This window comes from Aotus nancymaae, unplaced genomic scaffold (assembly GCF_030222135.1).
Source record: "Aotus nancymaae isolate 86718 unplaced genomic scaffold, 86718_ANA_hifiasm-v0.15.2.pri h1tg000008l, whole genome shotgun sequence".
NCBI classification, from domain to species: domain Eukaryota; kingdom Metazoa; phylum Chordata; class Mammalia; order Primates; family Aotidae; genus Aotus; species Aotus nancymaae.
The window spans coordinates 40,755,037-40,776,962 of NW_026988419.1; positions in this window are offsets into that span (position 1 = coordinate 40,755,037).

Below are 21,926 nucleotides of genomic sequence, written 5' to 3' on the forward strand. Positions count from 1 at the left end.
TAAATATGTGAATAAATATATTTATTCACTCAAGAAATCCTTGATGGAAACCTACTATATGTTAGGTGCTGCCTTTAGACACTGAGGACCAGCCGTGGGAAAAAAAAAAACAATGAAGCCCTTTTTCTTACAAGTCTTGGATTCTATCAAGAATGATGACAATAAACCAATAAATGTATATTTTCCAGTATTGATAAGAAGTATGAAGAAAAGTGAAACAAGATAAGAAGAATAAAAATTGATCAGCAGCAAGGGAGTTGTCATTTTTATAAAGTAGTAGGAACACTTCTCTGACTAGGTGATGTTTAGGAGAGACATAATGAAGTGAGGGAGAAAGACCTGAGCATATTTGGAAATGGGTGTTTTTAGGGAAAAATATCAAGTGTTATGACATTGAGAGACAGGATCATGTTCAGCATGTTCACAGAACCTATGGGAAGCAAGCATGGCTGGAGTGAGTGAACAAAGGCAGCTCAGGGGGTTCGTATCACAGAAGTAGTGGGCAGTGGTCAAGCAGTACTTTGTAGGTCTCTTGAATGACTGCATTTGAGCAAGAGCTGGATGGAAAGCCACTGGAAGTGGCGAATGAATGAATGAATGAACAAATGAATGCGTGAATAAAGACAGAAATGTTCTTTAAAGACTGATCTAAAAGTCAAATTTTGGATAACATTTCTCAGGAGGAAAGAAAAACAATATGGAGCCTCATTTCTGGCTGTTTGATTCTCCCATTTACATTATATTAATCTGGGTAAGTCACATCCTGATTTTCAGGATGTCTTTCTATACCTGGAACTAAATGATCAATTTGGACCATTGTGTTTCTTAATTTTGCATTTGTGATAAAAGAAAGCAGTGTGGTAGCTAAGAACTACATTAGAAAAAAAAATGTAGATTTTGAGACTTGAATACTTGATCTGACTGAAATGATAATTCAAATTTAGAGATTTTTTAAGAGTACCTAAAATAGTTTTTAGAAAGACATTGGATTGTTTATAGATTCAAGCATAGAAGTTCATTGCACAACTCCTGTGGGTGGAAGTGGAAGATTTCTTCCTGATATATTCGTGATATGTTCTATAAGAAAGAAAATGGAATGTGTGTGTGTGTGTGTGTGTGTGTGTGTGTGTGTGTGTGTGTGTGGTGTGGTGTGTGTCTGAGGTATCTCAAGACGCTTCTCCAACTTTGGCTTCTAATGAAACACCAGTTGTTGGCTTTCAACATCACAGACAATCAGAAGCCTGGACATCTACAGGAACAAAGAAAATTGCTAGAGAAGCTGACCAGTGAAGTTACTGTTTTTCCCGGGATAATGAGTTTTCTTCCTTATAGAGCTGACTTTTTCACTGGACCAGTCTATTGCATTATTGGCTCTTTTAACTCAAGACGTAGTGAATCAGCCAAAGGAAAAGAAATAATTTCTGCAAAAGGGAAACCATTAATAATAATCTTGGAAAATTATTTAAGAGTTGCCTTTGCCTTCTTCATGTTTTACATTTTCATTTTTTGTTTCCTTCAACTCAGAGTTGGACTGGACTCAGACTTAGTAGTTTAATTTCAAAGTTTTATTTTAAATTTATTGAAATAAAATATTTCGTTAATTTCTTAAATAAAAATATATTATTTAATAAATTATCAAATATTTTCTGAAATAAAAGTATCCATTTGATGTACCTACAAGATAAAACAAACATATGACAGACATAAAGTTTAAGTATTTATTTAGACTTTACAGATGATTACTAGAAAGGTATTCTTAAAGATATTTACCCTTATACTGCATACTTGTTTCTCTATGGGAGATTAATATGTGAATATCTGTCTGGTCTCAGAATGAAAGAATTTGTTTTTAGAAGTCTATTCTGACTGCTGATACAGTTCTCTTTTGCTTATTTTTTTGTGTTTCTGATCTCTAGCCAAAAGTTTAAGACAATAATATTCCTACTAATTTGTTCTCTTAATTTTTTTGGAATTTAATTTTTTTCTAATTTTACCTTGATATATATGTAAATAATCAAATAAATTTTAGAATAAATTGGGTTAGAAATAAATGCAAATGTGTACTTTAAATCTGTCTAGAATATGTAAACAAAATAATGAAATTATATAAAATGCATAATATTGTGAAGTAAATAGACAAAAATGCTTTTGGTAATCAGTAGATTTTGGAATGATTTTTGACATATTTCAACGATCCACTATAATAAAGGTAAGGAAAGATCTTTCGAAGAAACAAGCAAACAAACCCCCAGAAACAACAACAAAACAAAGCATTTATAGAAGTAAAAATGAGCATGAGCCAGTGGTCAAACGACAGCAAGCAGTTTGGTGAGATTCAAAGAAGACAGGGTGCAAAATCAGCAGAGAATTGCCAAAGGAGAGTGGATGACACGGCACACAAGCCAAGAACTAGAGCGTGGAATTAGTTATGTTCAGAAGGAGTGAGTGTGTACATAGCATGTCTCTGAAGGGCAAAGGCAAGGTCACGGCTAATGATCGCATGCAAAACTGGAATGAGGAAGCGGGGTTATACCTTAATTAGAGCCAATGTAAGTCCTTAAGGAATTAGATCATAAAGAAGGTTGCACAACCAAGGGTCAGAGTTGGTGTACTGAAAAGAGACAGGACATGAATAGAGAGGCAGTGGCATATCAGGGTGAACATCTAATAATTAAAAATAGGCATTAAGATTCACATGATAAACGGAGTTCAGAAAAACACAATAAAAACTCAACATATAATAGAGATGTGCATATTCTTAAGAAACTATAAATAAAATGGCTGTCTAGCCTAAGGATGTAACACATATACTTGATACATGAATGCCCTGCTGTGGCTCTGGGCAGATTATTCCAGGTGTCTTAAGCTCTTGTAAGGCCCAGGAGTTCACACAGAAACTTCTGTACCACCGCCCAATCTGGGAGCTCTAGTTAGTAGAGGTCGTGCAGATTCCAAAGGTAGAAGGGTAGAGTGAAGGTTAGCATTCAGCAATGAGGCCGTAATACAGGAATAGCTTTTCTTTTTACTAGCAAGCAAATATAATTAAAACAATATTTTCTTTCACTTATTTGTCACAGTCTACTATAACTGGCTAACTTACTCTGTATGACGGCTGCAGTCTTTTCAGATTCATCTTCCAAAAGTGACATTTCTTTCATTATTTTTTCTCGTTTTCAAGAACTTATGGTAATATTCTATTTTTCTATGGGAAAACGACCTTGAAAGTCTTTGCCTCCACTTGAAGACTACTGACTTTGTCTGTACAGAAGGCTCTTCTGTATTTTGCTCCCCAGTAGAGAACTAGGGCTTACACACACTTGCAAACACCCTCTTCCTCCTCCGATGTCCTATGAATTCATTATTTCTATCACTACTTTTACTTTGTAATTACGTGAAATTAATCATTATCAAACTTCTTTTACCCATGAGTGTTTCATTTTCCTGACAATATTTTAACTGTTTATGGATGAGTTCTCAGTTCAGTGTTCATTCAGTGGAAGTTCAATAAACACTTGATAAACTGGACAATGTCAGTTGACTAGAAGACTTAGATAGCATATGGTTTGTTTTCTACTCTATATTTTCTATATTTTTCCTCCCCATAGAAAATTCCAATATTGAATATTTCTCCTAATAATTTATGTAAAACCTTTCTGCTACTGCTTTCTCTAACAATTTAGCTTCTTGCTTCCCCGCCTCAACTTCCAGTCAGACAAAATTTTTCATGCCATTTGTAAAATTAGGGAATGGACAAAGTTTTCATCTAAAGTCAAGTTTGAACATTTCTAAATGGCAAGGGAGATAGTTCTACAATGGAAGAGTCTTTATTGGGGGCATCAATGAGCAAACTTGTGTCTCAAGTCAAACCCAGAAGTCTTTCTCACTTCAACCTTCCATGACATGTGATGTGAAACGTGTGACTGTGAAAGATGCCCGGATATAAAGCCTAGGGTCATTAAATGATTTCAGGCTTCTGTTGTACAAGTATCTCAGCATCCAGGTGTTTCTAGGAAAAGCAAAACCAAGGAACTAAGAAGGAGTTTGTCAAGATCATTTGACAACTCTATCCATGTTAATATTATAGTCTCCGCTGATACTAGCATCAAAGTGACCCATCTTTCTGCTCTAAAACTCACTCACTAGCAAACTATAAATGTCAAGTGCTCCAGGTGATGAATGGAGAAAAAAAAAAGACCAATATAACTAGATACTGCAGCATAGGGAATGTACATGTTCTTTTCCTTTTATTTCTGAGCCCAGAGAGAAACCTCAGTAACACAATATGCGTTTTTATATGGGTTTTTTTCTTGTTTATAACACAAATAATAATACTATGAAATCTATAGCAAGGCTTGTCTTCAATGAACTTACTGTGAAAAAAAAATTGCACAGTATTTTTATGTCATTGCACACAATCAAAGGGCCCAGTAGGTGCTCAGTGATACGAGGCTCCATAGATCACTCTAGCGGTGACTACCAAAATACATAGCTACTTTATCACCTTATTTCCATCTTAAAAAGTCTATAGCATATGGCAATTCGCATAGTCATGCTGTAGAAAATAAAATCAGCAATAAACAGAACAAAAATGTACTTCAATGATGTGTATACATACATATATATATATAGTATATATATACACATATACATGGTATTTATATATGTGTGTATATACAAAATGTACATTCTTATTTTTTGTTTACTTGGATTTTAAAGAGAGAAAGGTTGACGTGGTCTGGTAAACATTTTTTTTCTTTTGTCCAGATAAATAAAACTCTGCTTTCTAATTATATATTTGATACTGAGAGCATGGCAAACTTGAATTTTAGCTACCTTAATAATCAGTTTGTAAGCCAGATGTCAGGTGTTCTCATCCTCACAGCCTCTCTGTCTAGCTCATTGAAATCACCATGCAAACATCAACCCTCCACGGTTTTATTTTTAAATCTTATCAGACTCACTATTGGAGGATTTTTGGTTTTAGTTTTAAAGGTTTCTTAAGGGAGAAGAGGAGATACTTACAACACAGTCATTACCGTGTCCTCTTTAGATTCCATTCTTCCACTGCCTCTGTATAGCAAGCTCGGCTTTTCCTCGCTCTGGCTGCTTCCTGGGAGCTATGGTTGTCTCCATCACCGCCTCCTTCTTCTTCACTGAAAAGAGCACAGCTAGTTCCCTAAACACCCTGAGCCTCAGACCAATACCCAGGAAAAAGTAACTTATTTCTACTCCAGTGTGGCTCTATGAGTGAGTACAACTTTGAAACCACAAATTCAAGTTCAAGCAAACCACTGCTTATTTTTCTGTTTTAGATACCATTTTAATTTTATTTTTGAGCCTTAATCTTCCATATTGGAGGAAATGTAAATCTCCATCATTCCAGAGGTTTTTTTTTGTCTAGATCATGCCAAAAGTGAAAGTCTTAGGCCATATTAGTGAGGCAGTTCAACATGTCTCTGAGATGTCACTCATCCCTATCCCAATAACTGTTCAGGATCAATAATGCTCTGCTATGTGAGTGAAAGAAATCTTATGAAGTGGACTGTAAGTAACTTTGTCTGCCTAGATGTACCAGAATTGCTGTCCCAGAGTTTCTCGCAGCTTTGGTGATCCCACCAGAAAGCAGCCCTCGAGACATGTAACTCAAGGAAAGACAGATATCTCTATATTCCTCCTCCCACACAGAATTTATTCCAGTGTTGGGAAGAAGCTTTACTCACTTTTTCACCCTCTTGTTTCTTCACAGACCCAATCTCTACCCAGGGATCTTCTACTTTTTCTCCCATTTGGGCAAATCTAAATTTTCCTAAAGAATATATAACATTTAAAAAAGCAAAGTTAGAAAAAAAGTTGCTTTCAGCCCTGATACAAAACTTAGGGCTTTAGTGAAGAATGTCACCTACCTACATGGGAAAGAAAACACGAAAGAATTAAAATGCAAATCAATATCTCAAATGGGACATAGCCAGAAGAAAAAAAGCGTTTTAGTAAAGGTGAGTCTCTCTCTCTCTCTCCCTCTTTCTCTCGCTCTCTCTTTATCTGTGTGTGTATTATATACATATATATGATATATATCATATATAACATACACATTATTATATAAATATATATCATATATATAACACACATACACAAAGGAATTTTGATATTCTGTGGTAAAATAATTTTTCTCTGTATTATTATAAGTTATATAAAATTATCCACTACTATCTATCCATCAGCGTGCTATTTAGTCAAAACTACAACATAGAACTTATTTCAGCCATATAGACTCTAAACAATGAGGTATTTGAAAGTGAAGTTTATATTATTTAATCTTTAAATTTTAAGCATTATCTTTGTGTCTGCCTTTAACAAGTATTTAATAGTAGTTTAATAGAATGAATAGATAATGGATGAGTTAAATGTAGAAGGCTAATACACAGATACAGACATACATATACACACATAATTCAGTCAAAGTTTATAAAGTACTTGCCATATAACAGATTCATTTTTTCTTCACAAGTCACCACTTTGAATTAAACATGAAATGTGCATTAATTATTGACAAGTAAATGGTGACAATTATTTAATTCACTAAGCTTAGCTGTTAGCCTTGTTCTAGGCATTAACAATGCACTAAGATTGGCTGATATATTTTGCAAAAATCTGTTATTCAGTTCAATTTAGCCTTGACCTTTAAATGTTTAAAGAGCTAAATATATATTAAAAATTGAATTTGTACAAAAGTGTAATAATGTGATCACACTGATTGCCAACTTAGGTAATTAATTTAATCAGTAGTATGAACATAGCATGTTTCAGAATTATTATTATTTGATCATCCATTTTAAAATGGATATAGGATATAAAAGGTTTAACTTGAATGAAAATATTCTTATGTGTTAATACATGTTGAAATTATCAGTCAAATGAAGTAAAAATTAAATTAAAATTTGAGATTAAAACATATGTTCACACAAAAACTGTACAAAAATATTCATAGCAGCTTTATTTGTAACAATTCAAATCTGGAAATATCCCAGATGTCATTCAACAGATGAATGGTTAAATAACCTGTGGTACATCCATACCATGCAATGCTATGCAGCAACAGAAAGGAACAAACTATAGATATATGCAACAACTCAAAAGGATCTTCAGATAACTATGTTGAGTGAAAAAAAAGGCATTGCCAAATGATATCATATTCTTTGATTCTATTTATGTGCCATTTTGAAATGATAAAATTTTAGAAATGAACAGACTGGAGTAAGGGATAGGAAGGATTGAGGGAAAGAAGATTGTAAAGGGATACTTGTGGTGAAGGACTCTCCAATATCTTAACAATGGTGGTAAACACCTGAACCTACACACGTGATACAATTGTATAGAGCTAAATGTAGACACACACACACCTATGCACATAAAATATTGGTAAAACTGGGACAGTTGAATAAAATTGGTGGATTGTATCAACGTCAATATCCTGGTTATGATGATGTAAAATAATTTTGCAAAATGTTACCATTAGGGGAAATGAATTAAAGGATACATGGCATCTCTGTATTATTTCTTACAATTGCATGTGAATCTATAATCTTAATACAATTTCAATAAAAATAAAAGTCTTAAGTAATTGCTGGTATTGCAAGAGTAAAATGAATTTTAAAATAATGACTTAAAAGCTATTAATTTTGGCCGGGTGCGGTGGCTCACGCCTGTAATCCCAGTACTTTGGGAGGCCGAGGCAGGTGGATCACGAGGTCAAGAGATCGAGACCATCCTGGTCAACATGGTGAAACCCCGTCTCTACTAAAAATACAAAAAAAAATTAACTGGGCGTGGTGGCGCATGCCTGTAATCCCAGCTACTCAGGAGGCTGAGGCAGGAGAATTGCCTGAACCCAGGAGGCAGAGATTGCAGTGAGCAGAGATTGCACTCCAGCCTGGGTAACAAGAGCAAAACTCCGTCTCAAAAAAAAATATTAATTTTACCTACAAAACAATTCATACTAACTCTAAAATGGCTATGGAGAAATAGATTGACATTACAACTGCTAAGAAACTCAATATGCTAAATAATTTAAAGATAATCGTGCTATGGTCTGAATGTGTCCCCAAATTTCATATATTGGAAACTTAATTCCCATTGTGGCGATATTGAAAGGTAGGTCCTTTGAGAGGTAACTAATTTACTCACAGATTAATTTATTCATGGTTTAATGGGTTAATGAATTAACACATTATAATGGGAAGGGAACATTTGTGTGTGTATCTGTATATTTAGCTCCATGCAATTGCTATGGTTTGGATGTGTGTCTCTAGTCAAATCTCACCTCCACCTGTAATCCCCATGCATGGAGAGAGGGACCTGGTGGGAGCTGATTGGAACATGGGGGCCATCTCCCCCATGCTGTTCTCATGATAGTGACTGAGTTCTCACAAGATCTGATGGTTTTGTAAGTGTCAGCTTTCCCTGCTCTCCCCTCTCTTTCCTGCCGCATTTTTAAGAAGGTACTTGCTTCTCTTTTGCCTTCTGCATGTAAGTTTCCTGAGGCTTCTCCAGCCATACAGAACTGTGAGTCAATTAAATCTCTTTCCTTTATAGACTACCCAGTGCTAGGCAGTTCTTCCCAGCAGTGCAAAAAATGGACTAGTACAACAATTTTCTAATGTATAGGCTCATGTCTCTATAACAACTATGAAGATACTAAAGATTTCCATTACCACAAGGATCCCTTTACAACTTCTCTTTCCTCAACCCCTATTGTCTCTAACACCTGGCTTTATAAGAAGAGAGGTAGCTATGCCTGTAATCCTAGCACTTCAAGAAGCCGGGAAAAGGCAGACGGCTTGAGCTCAGGAGTTTGAGACCAGCCTGGGCAACACAGCAAAACTCCATCTCTATAAAAACTACAAAAAAAAAAATTGGTCTGATGTGTTGGCATGTGCCTGTAGTCTAAGCTAATTGGGGAGCTGAAGTGATTTATTTGTGGTTAAATTCTTGTCTCAGTGTCTTCTGGAGGAATACAGCCTATGACATAGTGACAGCCTATATTCAAATCTTCCTTAACAGTGGATCTTACCTCCTTTCTTCTTCAACTGTTGACAAATAATGAGGAAAACATGACATTTTGTAGACATCTTTATAATTACTAATGAAGTTCATGTGTTTTCTTGCTTGTTCCTGTTTTTGAATTGCATTAGTCTATTTTTTAGTGAATTATTCATTTATTCTTACTGATTTTGAAGATTACTGTATATTAAGAAAATAATTGTTTATTATAGCATAAATTTCAAAATGCTTTCAGTGTTTGCCTGACATATATACATTCATATATCATGCCTTTTTCATTTTAGATAGTCATTTCAGTCAAATAATTAAATGATTTTTATTTTTTGTCTCTTACCAAGAAAGACCTTTGTGACCCATGATTTGATGGGAAAAAGAAAGTAACTGAGAATATCCCCAAGTAAATGTCGGACACCAAACCATATATGCAAGAAGCTCAGAGAACACCAAGTAGGATAAGTGGAAAAAACAAACAAACAAACAAACCCACACTTAGACATATAATTATTACATTGTAGAAAATCAAAGTTGAAGAAAAGACTCTAAAAGTCAGAGGGAAAAAACAACTTAGCTATAGAAAAATGAAGAATCACATCTAATTTCCCCTCAGAAACCATGCAAGCAAGAGAGTGACATATTTAGTGTTGAGAGAAAATAAAATGTAAAATTTTGTACCCTAGCAAATTATCCTATAAAACTAATAAAGGAGGAGGAGAAATAAAGACTTTCTCAAACAAACAAAAATGAAAAAAAAATTGTTGTCTATAGGCCTTCCTTACAGGAAATGTTAAAAAAATTATTCAGATAAAAGGAAAATTATATAGATCAGAAATGCAGTCTGTACAAAGAAACGAAAAGTACCAAAGAAGAAATAGGTGAAAATAAAAAAATAAAAAACGTTTATTTTTCTGATTCGTAGTTGACTTTATAGATATTTTTTCAAAATAATAAACAATGTATTCAACTATGTATGCTTATCTGTGTATGCATAACCTATATACATATGCCTATTTATGTTTGTATGTAAGTAAAATGAATGACAGTAATTATATAAAGAATGAAAGAAAGAAATTAAGATTGTTCTGTTATATAAAATACTCATACTACCATTGAAATGATATAATGGTATTTGAAAGCTGACTTGGATTATTTTAAGCATATATTGTAAATTCTGGGGCAACCAATCAGAGGTTGAAAAGGAAGTATAACTGTTATTAAAAGAAAGAAGAGAAAAGGAATTATATAAAATGCTTAATTAAAACCAAAAAAAGGCAGAAAAAGAATAAAAAGCAAAAATATGAAAAAAGAACATGGGTAACAAATATAAAATATTAACAAATATGGTAGATAGTAATCCAATTCTATCAATAATCACTTGAAGTCAAAGGTCTGTACCAATTTAAAAAGCTTGTCAGAATCGTTCAAAAACAAGAGCCAAATATATGTTATCCACAAAAAAGTCACTTTAAATATGAAATATATAAATTAAAAGTAATAAATGCGAAGAAAGAAACAAAACATTCTTTGTTTATATATGACATTATTTTCAATGTGGAAAATCCAAATGAATCAAAAAAAATGCTTCTGGAACTTATACGTTATTACAGTAAGGTTTCAGGATACAAAGTTAATATATAAGATTATAATGAAAAAGTGGAATTGGAAATTAAAAATACAACACTATTTACATTAGCAGCCCGAGAGATAAAATATTTAGATATAAATCTTACAAAATATGTATCAATTCTATAGTAGGAAGAATAGAAAATGCTGAAGAATGAAAGCAAAGAACAATTAAATAAATTGAAAGATATTCCTTGTATTTATTTTTCATGATAGGAAGACAATATTGTCAAGAATTCAGTTTCTCCCAACTTGATTTATAGATTAAATGCAATCTCAATCAAAACCCCGAAAAGTTATTTTGTGGATATACACAATGATTAGAAAGTTCTTATGAAAAGGTTAAAGACCCAGAATAGTCAACACAATATTGAAGAACACAGTTGGAGGGCTGATGCAACTCAACTTCAAGACTATAAAGCTGCAGTACTGAACACAGTGTGGTATTGGTGAAGGAACGAATGAGTAAATCAATGAAACAGAACACAGAAACCAGAAATAGACCCACATAGATATAGTCAACTGATCTTTGAAAAAGGAGCAAAGACAATCCAATGAAACAAAATAATTTTTTAAACAAACAGTGCTGGGACAACCGGATCTCCACATGTAAGAAAAAAAATGAGTGTAGACACGAACCTTACACCTATCACAAAAATTCACTCAAAATTGACCATAGGCCTAAATATAAAATGGAAATCTATAAAACTCCTAGAAAATAACATAGGAGAAAACTGGGATGGCCTTGGGTGTGGCAATGACTATTTAGATATAACATCAAAGGGAATGATCCATGAAAGAAATAATTGATAAGCTACATTAAGATTAAAAACTTCTGTGTTGTGAAAAACAATGTCAAGAGAATCAGAAGACAAGCCACAGACTGAGAGAAAATATTTGCAAAAGACATATCTAATATAGAACTGTTATCCAAAATCTATAAAGACTTAAAACTCAACAATAAGAAAATAAACAACCCAACTTCAAAATGGGCCAAAAATCTTACTACGCACCTCACCAAAGATGATACAGAGCTATCAAATAAGCATATAAAAATTCTTCACTTGTCATGTTATAAAGCCCATACAAATTAAAACAAGATGCCACGACACACCTAATTAGAATGTCCAAAATTCAGAATAACGGCAACACCAAATGCTGTCAAGTATGAAGAGCAACAAAAACCTCTCATTTATTGGTAATGGAAATGCAAAATAGTACAGCCATTTTGGAAAACAGTTGGGTGACTGCTTACAAAACTAAACATACTCTTATGAAATGATCCAATAATCACAATAATCACACTCCTTGGTATTTATCCAAAGGAGTCGAAAACTTCTGTCCTGTAAAAAGCCTGCAGTTGCATATTTATAGCAGCTTTAATCATAGTTGCCAAAATTTGGAACAACCAAGATATTCTTCGTTAGTTGATTAAACTGAAGCACATTCCAACAGTAGAACATTATTCAGCACTAAAAAGAAGCTGGAAACACATGGAGAAACCTTAAGTATATATTATTACTAAGAGAAAAAACATCAATGTGAAAAGGCTATATACTGTATGATTCCAACGATATGATATACTGGAAGAGACAATGCCAGAGGTTGAGGGTAGGGAGGTATGAATAGGCAAAGCACACAGGATTTTTAAGGCTGTGAAAATTCTGTCTTTGATACTGTAGTAATGAATATATGTCATTACATATTTGTTCAAACCCATAGAACATACAGCCTACCAAGAGCAAACCCATGTGAACTATGGATGTTGGGTAATTATGACGTATCAACGGAGGTTCTTCGACTGTCGTAAAGGTACCACTCTGGTGGAAGATGTTGATAATGGGAGAGGCTATGCCTGTGTGGAGGCAAGGGGTATATGACAATTCTCTACCTTCCTCTTAATTTTGCTGTGAACCTAAAACTGCTCCAAAAAACAGTGTTTTTTGAAAGCTCTAAGGTTATGACTTTTTCATATAATATTTAATGTTCTCATCACATTTATTTTCCAGGTTCAGTATTTAATCTAGGACTTTCTCATTTGTGTTTACTATATTTTGATTCTATTTTGGTCAACTGGATTATATCCTATTGTTTTGGTTTTGAAGCACATACAAGCTCACACACTGTGTATGGCACAGCTTCGTAGGTACCCTCCATACACATACAAATGGGAGTGGCACCCCTGGAAATTGGTGAAAAGTCCTAAGCGCTTGTGTAATTAAGGGTGTCCTGCTGTTGGTATTGTGTGCGTTTTAACCATTTACAGAATTCTCAGAGTGCCCTGTTTCCTTTGAAACATATTGTATATATTTTTCATTAGCTGCTAACTGCAGTAAGCCTGGATTTGTGTTTTTAAAGTACATCCTTTGTATTGACCTGCTGCATAGGCCTGAATGCTCACAAAAAAATAATATTTTTATCTTCAGTTTCAGCATTTTGCCAGGAAATGCTTTGGAATTCATCTTGTCAATATACAACGACTTTCTTTCAATTAATGTTTCTTTCATTACATAAAAAATGTTTCATTATATTTTTAAAATTATGTCCATTTCAATTTTTTAGATTTCTTTTACAAACCTAGAGATGTCTGTTTACTCTCTCTTTATCACTGGCACTTTATCCTCTGCCATATCTGTTCTCTTTTTCTCTGCCGAGTTTCATCTTTTGATTGTGTCCCTGTTTCATATTGATTGTTCTTGAGGCTGTGATCCAGTTCACAGACTTGTTTGTTGTTGTTTCTTTATTTGTTCAGGGATTTTAAAATTTGCATATCTGCTCTGCATCTTGCTACATGTAAATGTTTTTAAGTTGTTCAATATCTATTTTTTTCCATAACTCCATCAAATCCTTTTTATCTCATCTTGTTTTATTAATATCTATTTCATTTAACCTATGTTTGCATTAATTTTCTCACAAGTGCAATTTATTTGAGAATAGTATTTTCAACTGCTTTCTAGGGTTAGTTTTCTGAGATGGTTTCCTTTCTGTGATATGTTGCATTTCTTATATTTTGCTCTAAATATATTCTTACCATGTATGTTGCTTTTTTTTTCTTTGATTGTTACTTTCAAACATGGAAACTTTTATCCCACACTGGCCATTCTTTCAGAAAACAGTATGTGTGGAACATCTTTGAATACCCTTGGGATCTTCCCTGGGCATTTTGTGAGAAGAAACATTATTCCTACTTTCTCATCTTTTCAAGAGCAGACTTCTCAACAGAGAGGAAAGAGAGAAAGAAAATCTCTTGGGCCCTCTCTCCGCCTTGTTCAGTCAACCCAAGCTTAATTAATGCTAGGACAATTGACAGTCCTGGTCACTCCAAGTGAGATTAATGTATTAGAAGTTTTGGGCTATACAGTGCCATGTGTGAGACCTGCTTGGTTGTTAATGGTGACTGTTCTCTGTGCTGCTTCTTTTAAAACGTAGGCTCAACAGGGCTGCTCTTTATCTGCAGCTCTCCAGCTGCTTTTTTGCAATATGGTGAATTATATCAATTCAGCTACTTAAGTAAAGCAGGCCATTTAGGTTCATGAGTCCAAGCTTGGTCTCCAATCCAGGAGAAAAAAATATATATACTAGCTGAATTATCGCCTAGATACTTGATTTATCATTTGGTTCAGAATTTGGAAGGTCATATAATATGTTTCTTTTAAACTTTAAAACTCTTAATAGTATAGATTATCTTTTCTCTTTTGTTGACTGAAAGAGATGGAAAGGGGACTGGGGATATAGAAGTCTAAATTACAAGAGCTTATGAGAGTTTTCAGCAAATATTTGTAAACTCCTGAATGCAAGGATAATTATTTTGGGTTGAGAATATGTTCTTTTCCATGAATAATGGAATATGGCTGTGAGGTGTCTCTCAAAATTTATTTGTTCTCACTTCTGGATTGGCCTTCACTTTAGTAATTAAGCTAGGAGGTGGGACAACTAGCAAATAAATACTCAAATATCCTCAGAAATGTAGGTGTAGTGCTTGTCAGTAACACATATGGACACGGGACACGTGTCTCAAAGTAGTAAATACAAGGCCTGAAGCACTGATAACTTTGTGATTCCTGTTCAGATAGAGCTATAGGTCACAGTTTTGTAATCTATATATATTAAGGATAAGAAGTGTGGACTAGCAAAGTGCATAGGTGCTAAAAAGAAATGAGATAGGATTATTGGAGCAGATTAAATTAATCCGGAAAATCTTTTTGTCAAAGACAAGTTTGGCATAGGAATTTTAGGGAAGAGTGGATATAACTGCCGCAGGGATGGGTTAAAAAATATGAATGAAAGAAAATGTCTGAGAACAGCATAACACATTCAGTCCTTGTTTGTGGAATAATAGAGGTTAAAATACAAGGAGCTTATATGCAGCTTACACAGATGTTTGTTGAATTGATGAACAGCCTTAATCTCCTCTCTCTGCAGACACAAAATAATAAATTGTTAAAATTTACTATGATAAATTTGCATCAAAATAATTAAAATGGTATATATTAAATTCTTATATATATTATATTTTATAAGGTGCTAAACAGTTATGTAAAATTCAACATTCATAAGGAGATACTGGACATCTAAGGAGATACTTGACATCTGATGAATCTATTTTCAAATGAGAACGCATAGATGTCTTGGCAAACAGCAGAAGCAGGTGTCCAGAGAGAGGTTATAGTTGAGAATTTCAAGTGAGGGAGAGGAGTATGATTTTATAACCCTAGTTCTCTACTCTAAATATTGGTAAATAAAACTTTCCAAGGGACTGTGAACTACTGATGTCATCAATAAGAATAAAGGCAGTTCTGAGGTTTTGAGGTTTGGATAACATCACTCAGACTCCCCAAGTCCTTGGCTCAAGAACTGTTGATATTACCATAGTCCACTGATTGTTTTAACAAACTAGTCATATCTTTGAATCCAAGAAAATGTGCCAAATGGTTCAGTGAGAAGTCACTGAACCATGAATTCAAGCACTACTCCAAAATTTGTGTCTACACATTGAGGACTAGAGGCTTCTGGACAGGTTGAATGCAGGTATAAGTGACCATTATTTATAAGTCTCAATATTAATACTCCCTGAATCAGAAATTGAATTTTCAAAATTGACCTAAAGACTCTAAATCTCCTAGAAAATAACGATGTCTCCCTCTTTTCCTTGGTTCAGTTGTTAAGATTGACATGTCGAAGAATCATTGTGATTTTTTTTTTACTTTTGAACATTTAATTTTCTTCTTCGGTTAAATCTAAATAAATACTTCTTGATTAGGAAGGACAGCTGGATAGTTGAACAGTTGGCTACAGAAGATTATGGAGTAACTTCTCAGGAAAACATTCCTAACTAGATACACAGCCATCTGTCAGACATTGTTTAAAAATTCTTGTGTGTGGAAAAGTGCAGGAAATGAGCTCTTAATAGTCCTCATATTGACATTTTCAATAATAAAAGCATGGGTCAGGTAAGAAGATGGAGGGCATTGAATACCCCAGGGTACTTTTTAACAAAATAGTTGTTTTAAATCAGAATTTTTCAAAGTGAGCTCCATTAATTCTAGAATTAGAATTCTAATAAGTGTTATCGATTACAAAGGAACTTTATTCTGGACATCTCGTTTTATTCTTCTTTCTATCCATATTGTGTTGCTGTTTCAAGCATCTCTTGCCTCTGAGGGAGGTTATTTTTTCATCTTCTCTGCCAGTTCACTTAGGTGAGCCTTCACACGTATTTCTTTTTCTCTTTAAAAGAAATACAGGAAGGTTAATTATATCAAAACATAATAATGTTTAGTATAAATCATTTCTCTAACATAGTTTGTAAGCATTTAGGAAAAGAATGCACTCATTAAATAGATCGTGAGAGTAAAATTCTTTTTTTTTTTCTTTTTCTTGTGCTACCAGTCTATCAGTTGACAGCTACAATCATGATTTTTGGATTCAGCAATTTTAATGCACTTTTTACAGTATTACATTATAGCATTGATATTTATATTGTTAAATGTGCAATAGATGGTAATATTTAATTTATTAAATTAAGATTGATGATTAAATTAAGATTGATGATTAATGAATGAATGTAAACCTGGAAAAAGATATACTATGAGAGGTTTCTTACATCATTTCTAATAACTACTTGGAAGCACATGAGTGGAATTCTTATTAAGTGATCAAATATGATACTTGAAAGAAGGTAAACAGATGAAAGTTTCACATTTTAAAAAAGTTTCAAAAACAGACTGGAATGTTGGACTGAACACAATATGATAAAATTTTGTTATTAAAGTATTCTTTTTTGAATGTATTAAACAAATATTTTACCTCTGCTGCTGAAAGCAATAGCTTAACAGCAGATACAAAGAAGATTTAAGAGTACCCATTGAGATTAAGCTAAATTTGAATCAACAGTGAACGCATCCAATAGTTTCTAAAGCTGCTGTCAAAATGGAACGTTTTGAGAAGCATGTCAATCTCTTTTTCTTCTGTGTTGATTAGACGGTAGGAGTTCAGTTTTCAGTTCAGCATTCAGCCCATTTCAAGAATGATTTTAACAAACTAAAGTATGACTACAATTGTGAAAGTTCAAAATTATTAGAGAAACTGGAGATATTGGTGATTGTAGATTTAAATATGAACTAGACCCAACAAGCTTTCATTAGGTGCCTAAGATGGACTAGTTTCTAGGACAATCAGTATAAAACAAATGGACTGACTCTCTCTCAGTCCTAGATACTTACACAAATAGCTATGACATACGGTGCAATACAATAAGTTTCATTAAACATATTCATACCATGTTGGTGCTACTGAAGAAGGCTTTCGAATAAATGTTTCCTCTTGAATTTTTTGTTTTTGAATTTATAACGAATGAGAATGACACTGCCATTAAACTTTTTTCCAACATTTTCTATCTTTGACCACAGTTTCTCAACCTATTTGTCCTTATTATGCCCCTCATGAAAAAAATCTATTTTAATTTAATTAAAATTTTATTTAGTATCTACCTAATGAACGAAATTAAATGTTAAGAAATAAGATTTTGTCAGATATAACTGAGCTTTGAAGGACCACAGACCATTGTAATATTTAAGATGTTTTTCTATCTTTTTCTCCCCCTACACCAAACCAGTTTTATCCTTTTAGAGACAATTTTTCTTTCACTGAGAAGGCATGCTTTAATGATTCATTCTTTATATGTTCACTCAACATCTTAGCAATTCTCGTCTCCTAAACTTCATTCATATTGCTCCTTTGATTATCAATATTTTTCCTCCTTTAATTTACACACAACATGCCCATACTTGGAACACAATTCTAATCCCCCTTTCCTGTGAGTATTCATTTATGATGACAATATAGATTTAAAATAATCCATTTATAAGTTTATTTAAATGTAATGTATGTGTTTATTTAATTAAATGCACTTAGTTTTGAGTATATTTCAATTGTAGGGATGTAATAAGACTATATAATGCATTTATAAGTGGACACCTAGCAAAGCAAAAATTGATAGCAATTACTGTTGTCTTTTTGTAATTTGATCTACTATACATTTAAGCTCTTAAATTGGTTTCCAATTAGCATTTCAAATTGAGTCTTTTATTTTATTAAAAATATACAATATTGTGTTCATCAAAATATCTGTTCAATAATTACTTCACAAACTATATCAATAATCCTACAATCAATGTCTGCAACCATTTTACCCTGAAATCTTTCTTCCTGTTGTTTCTTTCTTAGAAACTTGACCCACAGATATCAAATCATGACACTACAGCAGTAGTTCTGAAGTGTAGAAGATGAAAGGAAGAGATGAGATCAATTTTGGGTGACAATGGTAGCTTTAAAATGGTAGCTTTAAAAATCAAAATTGAAAACCAAGCAGAGAGCCTACAGTTTTACAGATTGTCAGAAGATATGTACTTTGGGAATATAAAATTGAGAGAAGGCATTTTTCTAAATGGGAAATGGCAAATATTACTGCCCAGATTTAGAACAGGTTCCACTGTTGTGTGACGGCTTGACTGTACATCTGTGACTTTTTCTCCCTCTGGTATTATGCATCTCTATCTGATCACTAATATTTAAGTGCCTCCAGCTTTTCCAGGTCTAGTTTTAGCTGATTTTTATATATGCTTCCTTGCTTTTGCACCTATTGATATCCTATTTTTTTATCTATTATAACTTAGATGACAAATGGCCTTTCTCAAACTTTAATACAAGCTTATATAAAAGAGAAATCCTGTTATAGGTATTGTCTTTGTGATTAATATATTTTCACTGTATACATGTTTTATATTCATAAGTGCTCTGAATTAAAACATTAGCTTTAAATAATGGAATTAAGGAAGCAATATACAACTTATTTTCAAAAGTTTATTACACCTGTGAAGTTCAAGCTATTATTTACATCCATCTGCTACAAAGCTTTGTTCTCATCATATTAATTAGCTAAAATTAGAGACATCCTCTTTAATCATATCACTCAGTGGTATTTGAGCCAACTATATAACTGTAAGAAACTCTAAAGTCATTATTAACCGTAACAGTTTTATGAAAGAACTGGTATTACTTTTTTCGACTGAATTAATTTGGAAAGAAACCTATTTATACTATTATTTAATAAGCATAGCAAAAATAATATGATAATTCTGCTAAAAGCAAAGTTGAGAAATATATTATGCATCAGCAAAGGAGAAGTCAGATGCTTATGGGTTTCCAGAGGCACAAAGCAACTCTCTAATTGAATCCTAGATTTGAATTCACAAATATTTATATTTTCCTTTCTTTACTCACAAGTTTTCTTTCTCAAGTTTCCATAAAACACAAAAAATCATGTTTATCACCCCAGAAACATTCATACATTTTCTGTCCTTAATTCTGGCCTCAATTTTAAAGTATGAGCAAGGGACAAATTGGACAGTCCTTTCAGTTGCACAAGCAGGGCCAATTGCAATTTTCTTTCCTTCATAAGGTTAATCTCAATGGACTTTCTTACGTTGAATCAGTTGTCTTTGAAAATATTGACAGAGAGTGGGAACTATTTTAAAGAGGCTTACAAACAGCTATAGCATATCACAAAGTCACTTTCTCTCTGTGAGTCTCTCTCATACATCCTCCAACCTTTTTTCATCTTTTTTCGTCACCAATATTTTCCACAGTTAGTGACTCACTCCTTTCAGTCCTAATTATAAACTCATCCAATTCACCAGTTTAGGACATACGTCTGTAAATTAAGCTCATTAGAGAACAGAGAGAGCAGCAGTTTTATTTAAATTAGTCAACAGAGAGCTGTAGTTTAAGGCTGATATTTATGAGAACATAATTAACCAGAACAAGGAAGAAACTACAAATCTGCAATCCCTTGGTAAACACTCTCCATATTTCCACAAACCAGATAAAACTATATTAACCACTGTGAACAACTGAGAGAAAAATGGTTACTGCACAATCAAAACAAGATTGCTATACGAAGTAGATAAGTGATTGATCAACGGCTTCATTGCTAAATATAGATTGATAGAGAAGTAAAGTCTAAGAATATGACTGATTTTATCTGGTATAGTTTATGACTGTTATAATTTGCCTTTAAACTTGAATGATTATTATAATACAAAAAGCAGGCAGGAAGACAATGTAGGTAAAGAAATAAGGAAGGAAGGAAGGAAGGAAGGAAGGAAGGAAGGAAGGAAGGAAGGAAAGAAGGAAAGAAGGAAGGGAGGGAGGGAGGGATCAGAGCTTAAGTGATTATAGCATCTCCTTCCCCTGCCCACTAAGGAGAATCCAGTGATATCCCCTGGACCTTTCTTTTCAAGCCTACTACCTTCTCAGATATGGTGTTAGCCTATCAGATCTTAGATCTTAGTATGAAGCAAATATAAGTATAAAGTCATTGAAAAAGCTAAGAGATTAATATTGAAAAGCTGATTACTTACTGGGGAGAAAAATAAATACTCAAGAAAAAAAAGGAAGAAAAGAGATTAGACAGAACCAATGTGAGCTCTTTGAATAGAGTTTTGGAAAATTTGGAGTGGGAAAGGAGAGTCTTCAAGGTAGTTTGGTCTTTACTAAAATATTAAGAAACAGAAAAATAGAAAAATAAAGACATTTCAATATAATTTTCAGGTAAGTAAAAATTTGATATTTGTAAGATGCTTTGGTATTTTAAGACTATTTCCATGAGCTTTTATTCCTAGCTTTCTTGAAGGAGGTTATATATCATGCATATATTTAGCATACATTTGTGCATTTAATCTCATCCTCCAACCTCATGAGCCTCTATTACTTTCACGCCCTAATAAAACCACTTTAGAAACAAGGTGATGGGTAAATTATTTAAACTGGATCCAGGTAGAATGCTACACTTGATTAAAACCATTAATCTCTGAGTTTTTTACTCCATTTACTAGAAACAGTAATTTTTCCCATGATTACACAGCAATTAGTAGCAAATCTAAGTAGAAATCAAAGTCCTTATTATTTCTTCCATACTTGACTTTTTCTTTGCTTCTTAAAGAATGTCTTTGAGCAAAACACAATTTTATCCGAGATAGAGATTTGTGAGAAATGGAGAGCAGAAGGGACACTGACAAGATTCATAAAATGATTACAAAGTAGTATTTTCATCTAGAATTTTCTTTCTTTTACAATTCTTTTACAAAGCTTTTACAAAGTTTTCTCGGCATCTTCGTCTCATGGGATGAAAGAATTAGGAATCTATTATCACCCCAGATCATTGCTCATGTCTCCCATCAGATTGGGAAGGGTGTTAAATTTTTCAACAACTCTTACTCCTAGCCTAAGAGAAGAAGAAGACAGAGATAAAGGAGGAAGAAAATAGGAAAGGCAGCTGGGTAAAGATAGACAAATGAGTGTCTGATGGAAGTCCCCTCCTTATACACCTGCTTGTGAGAAAAGTCTAGCAGCTTGTTTTATGTAATTCTTTTCATTATTCAAAATTCCCAAAGCAAGTATTGCCTTTTGTAACCTGTTTTTAAACCTGAAAAAAAAAAAAAGAATAAGGAAACAAAAGAAAATTACACAGGGAAAATATTGTTCTTAAAATAAATCTGGATATGTAAGAAATTTTCTGAAGGCAATATATGATCAAAAACATTGACACTATTCTTTTCACTAATGATGGAAATAGGATTTGAGAAATGAGAAAAAAAAGGATTTATTATGTATGGGATTTATAGCAACTCCCATATCATCAATGCTGTATCCATGCACCTAATAATGTGCTATTCATCTAATATCAC